Raw genomic sequence first — 5000 nt, 5'->3', positions numbered from 1 at the left:
CGGCAGGACGTCCCACGATACATGCCAGTTAAACACCGACGGGCGGTGAACCAACAGCGTGGGACACAAATCCAACTACGAGCTTTTTAACCGCAACAACTTTAATATACGCTATTGGAGCTGGAATTACCGCGGCTGCTGGCACCAGACTTGCCCTCCAATAGATACTCGTTAAAGGATTTAAAGTGTACTCATTCCGATTACGGGGCCTCGGATGAGTCCCGTATCGTTATTTTTCGTCACTACCTCCCCGTGCCGGGAGTGGGTAATTTGCGCGCCTGCTGCCTTCCTTGGATGTGGTAGCCGTTTCTCAGGCTCCCTCTCCGGAATCGAACCCTGATTCCCCGTTACCCGTTACAACCATGGTAGGCGCAGAACCTACCATCGACAGTTGATAAGGCAGACATTTGAAAGATGCGTCGCCGGTACGAGGACCGTGCGATCAGCCCAAAGTTATTCAGAGTCACCAAGGCAAACGGACCGGACGAGCCGACCGATTGGTTTTGATCTAATAAAAGCGTCCCTTCCATCTCTGGTCGGGACTCTGTTTGCATGTATTAGCTCTAGAATTACCACAGTTATCCAAGTAACGTGGGTACGATCTAAGGAACCATAACTGATTTAATGAGCCATTCGCGGTTTCACCTTAATGCGGCTTGTACTGAGACATGCATGGCTTAATCTTTGAGACAAGCATATGACTACTGGCAGGATCAACCAGGGAGCTGCGTCAACTAGAGCTGAGCAGCCGGCCGCCCGGGAGTGTGTCCCGGGGGCCCGCGCGAACACGCAAGCGTCCGCTCAATTATTCTGCAAACAGGAGGAGGCTGAGCTCCCCTGCACCATACACCTCGAAACCCTCTCAGGTCCCGGCGGCGCGCAGCGCCGTCCTAAGTACTTGGTCGGGTTCGAGAGAGGCGCAATCGCCCGGAGTTTGGCGAGTAGACGCTTTAGGTGCGACCACCCGTGCTCCCAACTGAGCTTGCCGCTGCCGACAGAGGCCCGGGAGCGTGCTGTCGTGGCATTGCCGGCGGGAGACAACACGCGCCACCTACGGTGACCGGCAGCTCCAACGCCAGCGCCACAGAAGGACAAAAGCCCCACTTGGGTGCCGAAGCGAACTCTCCCAGCACAGCGCACGCGCCAACACGTCCGCACAGCTGCGATACAAACCACCTGCGAGAACCGCAGAGGCGACCGAGCAGCAGACGGCGTCGCGGCGCCGAGCGCCGGGCGGCGGCGCATCCTCAGCGCACACAGTCCTCAATCGGACCAGCACACTGCAGATGTCCACCGCGCTTCGCACCGGGCCCGCGAGGACCTACTTTGGCCGCACGGCGCCGCGTGCAGGGTGCGCCGGCGCGCAGCTGCGCCGCCTGCCGCCTCCGTCGGCCGGCGCGCCTGCCACTGGCCGCCCCCACCAGCCGGCTGTAGCGCGTGCGCCCACGCACCGCACGGCCAACACGCCGGGAGGCCCCCCCTCACCGGCCGGGGACGGTCCCACCCAGCCACCGCCGCGTATCGCTTCACACCCACATGCCATTCACGTTCGTGGGCATGGTGGGTATCGCTGCAACAACCGGTTGGTAGCTCAACCGATCGTCGCCATCACTGATTCACCCCTAGCGAGAACAACCGCACCACAACGGTTTACCAGTTGTTCATTTGCGTAACGTCACCAGCAAACGTAGGCGTCCATCGCCATTTGCAAATTCAACGATTGTTGCATGCCTGTGTCAGGTGTCACGACACACTGTCTGCCCACATACACGCAACAACATGTCCACGCTTAGCGAACACGTGGAAGGTGGCCCCCGTACGTATGCGATGTCCATTGCGCGAACGACTGTCAACCGGCCTCTGTCGCATGTCGCAGATGTGGAACGCAGTGCACCGTGCTATCACGGTGTGTGAGAAGAGACGACTACGTCTGACAACACGCGCCACTACATCAACAGACGGCTCATGCTGATCGCCATCCAGGGCATACCACACTGCAATCCAGCTCTTATAGGGAGACGACACGTAGCTGAGTGCACAACATTTGGACCGCATGGTTCGCCGTTGTTGGCGCAGTCGTTGTACGGTCACATGTACCACGATGTATCATTCAGTACATGAGGACCAATGTGCAGTACAGTGTGTGATTTGGACGTACAACATCAGCGGACAGTTGACACAGGCCGTACCACAGCGTAGGCTAAGTGCTTCGCCATGCGAATGCCAATGAACAACTGCAAATGCCAATGAACAACTGCAAAGGGCATTGAGCATGTACGTCCTGCTGCCATCCACATTACAGTGTATAGCTGCAAGGTGTTTAACATGAAGCGATACACTGGGGACCGGGCAGTGCGAGTAGCAAACTATATTGCGGGGGTTGCAGTTAGGCAACACTACACTAATTTAACGCGTCGTATGACAATTACAGAGCAGGTTAAGGCCCAACGTGTGTTGGGTTAAGGCCCAACGTGTGTTGGGTTAAGGCCCAACGTGTGTTGGGTTAAGGCCCAACGTGTGTTGGGTTACGGCCCAACGTGTGTTGGGTTAAGGCCCAACGTGTGTTGGGTTAAGGCCCAACGTGTGTTGGGTTACGTTAAGGGGCAATGTGGGTTACGTTAAGGGGCAATGTGGGTTACGTTAAGGGGCAATGTGGGTTACGTTACGGCGCAATATAGGTTACGTTACGGCGCAATATAGGTTACGTTAAGGGGCAATGTGGGTTACGTTACGGCGCAATATAGGTTACGTTACGGCGCAATATAGGTTACGTTAAGGCGCAATATCGGTTACGTTAAGGCGCAATACAGGTTACGTTAAGGCGCAATACAGGTTACGTTAAGGCGCAATACAGGTTACGTTAAGGCGCAATACAGGTTACGTTAAGGCGCAATACAGGTTACGTTAAGGCGCAATACAGGTTACGTTAAGGCGCAATACAGGTTACGTTAAGGCGCAATACAGGTTACGTTAAGGCGCAATGCAGGTTACGTTAAGGCGCAATGCAGGTTACGTTAAGGCGCAATGCAGGTTACGTTAAGGCGCAATGCAGGTTACGTTAAGGCGCAATGCAGGTTACGTTAAGGCGCAATACAGGTTACGTTAAGGCGCAATACAGGTTACGTTAAGGCGCAATACAGGTTACGTTAAGGCGCAATACAGGTTACGTTAAGGCGCAATACAGGTTACGTTAAGGCGCAATACAGGTTACGTTAAGGCGCAATACAGGTTACGTTAAGGCGCAATACAGGTTACGTTAAGGCGCAATACAGGTTACGTTAAGGCGCAATACAGGTTACGTTAAGGCGCAATACAGGTTACGTTAAGGCGCAATACAGGTTACGTTAAGGCGCAATACAGGTTACGTTAAGGCGCAATACAGGTTACGTTAAGGCGCAATACAGGTTACGTTAAGGCGCAATACAGGTTACGTTAAGGCGCAATACAGGTTACGTTAAGGCGCAATACAGGTTACGTTAAGGCGCAATACAGGTTACGTTAAGGCGCAATACAGGTTACGTTAAGGCGCAATACAGGTTACGTTAAGGCGCAATACAGGTTACGTTAAGGCGCAATACAGGTTACGTTAAGGCGCAATACAGGTTACGTTAAGGCGCAATACAGGTTAGGTTAAGGCGCAATACAGGTTAGGTTAAGGTACGACATAGGTTAGGTTAAGGTACGACATAGGTTAGGTTAAGGTACGACATAGGTTAGGTTAAGGTACGACATAGGTTAGGTTAAGGTACGACATAGGTTAGGTTAAGGTACGACATAGGTTAGGTTAAGGTACGACATAGGTTAGGTTAAGGTACGACATAGGTTAGGTTAAGGTACGACATAGGTTAGGTTAAGGTACGACATAGGTTAGGTTAAGGTACGACATAGGTTAGGTTAAGGTACGACATAGGTTAGGTTAAGGTACGACATAGGTTAGGTTAAGGTACGACATAGGTTAGGTTAAGGTACGACATAGGTTAGGTTAAGGTACGACATAGGTTAGGTTAAGGTACGACATAGGTTAGGTTAAGGTACGACATAGGTTAGGTTAAGGTACGACATAGGTTAGGTTAAGGTACGACATAGGTTAGGTTAAGGTACGACATAGGTTAGGTTAAGGTACGACATAGGTTAGGTTAAGGTACGACATAGGTTAGGTTAAGGTACGACATAGGTTAGGTTAAGGTACGACATAGGTTAGGTTAAGGTACGACATAGGTTAGGTTAAGGTACGACATAGGTTAGGTTAAGGTACGACATAGGTTAGGTTAAGGTACGACATAGGTTAGGTTAAGGTACGACATAGGTTAGGTTAAGGTACGACATAGGTTAGGTTAAGGTACGACATAGGTTAGGTTAAGGTACGACATAGGTTAGGTTAAGGTACGACATAGGTTAGGTTAAGGTACGACATAGGTTAGGTTAAGGTACGACATAGGTTAGGTTAAGGTACGACATAGGTTAGGTTAAGGTACGACATAGGTTAGGTTAAGGTACGACATAGGGTAGGTTAAGGTACGACATAGGTTAGGTTAAGGTACGACATAGGTTAGGTTACGGTACGACATAGGTTAGGTTACGGTACGACATAGGTTAGGTTACGGTACGACATAGGTTAGGTTACGGTACGACATAGGTTAGGTTACGGTACGACATAGGTTAGGTTACGGTACGACATAGGTTAGGTTACGGTACGACATAGGTTAGGTTACGGTACGACATAGGTTAGGTTACGGTACGACATAGGTTAGGTTACGGTACGACATAGGTTAGGTTACGGTACGACATAGGTTAGGTTACGGTACGACATAGGTTAGGTTACGGTACGACATAGGTTAGGTTACGGTACGATATAGGTTAGGTTACGGTACGATATAGGTTAGGTTAAGGTACACATTGTTGTAAGGAAAGGTTTAATGGGGGGCGGGGCGGGGCGGCCGGTTTGTTGATTGTGATTATAGTAAGTGGATGCCTGCGGCATCATCTGATTTGCCACGTCA

At 51.1% G+C, this 5000-nt stretch overlaps 1 non-coding gene across 1 annotated transcript in view; it reads right to left on the bottom strand.

The window, feature by feature from the left end:
- The window catches only part of LOC124564423, a 1910-nt gene extending 1186 nt beyond the window's left edge, over positions 1-724 (bottom strand). Inside the window, exon 1 of the ribosomal RNA XR_006970619.1 lies at positions 1-724. This exon is cut by the window's left edge and continues 1186 nt beyond it. This is a non-coding gene — a ribosomal RNA (small subunit ribosomal RNA).
- Between the last annotated feature and the right edge of the window lie 4276 nt (positions 725-5000).

The sequence above is a fragment of the Schistocerca americana genome, unplaced genomic scaffold (genome assembly GCF_021461395.2).
Source record: "Schistocerca americana isolate TAMUIC-IGC-003095 unplaced genomic scaffold, iqSchAmer2.1 HiC_scaffold_1328, whole genome shotgun sequence".
NCBI classification, from domain to species: domain Eukaryota; kingdom Metazoa; phylum Arthropoda; class Insecta; order Orthoptera; family Acrididae; genus Schistocerca; species Schistocerca americana.
The sequence above is the reverse complement of the archived record's forward strand: the minus strand, read 5'-3'. Positions and strand labels throughout refer to the sequence as shown.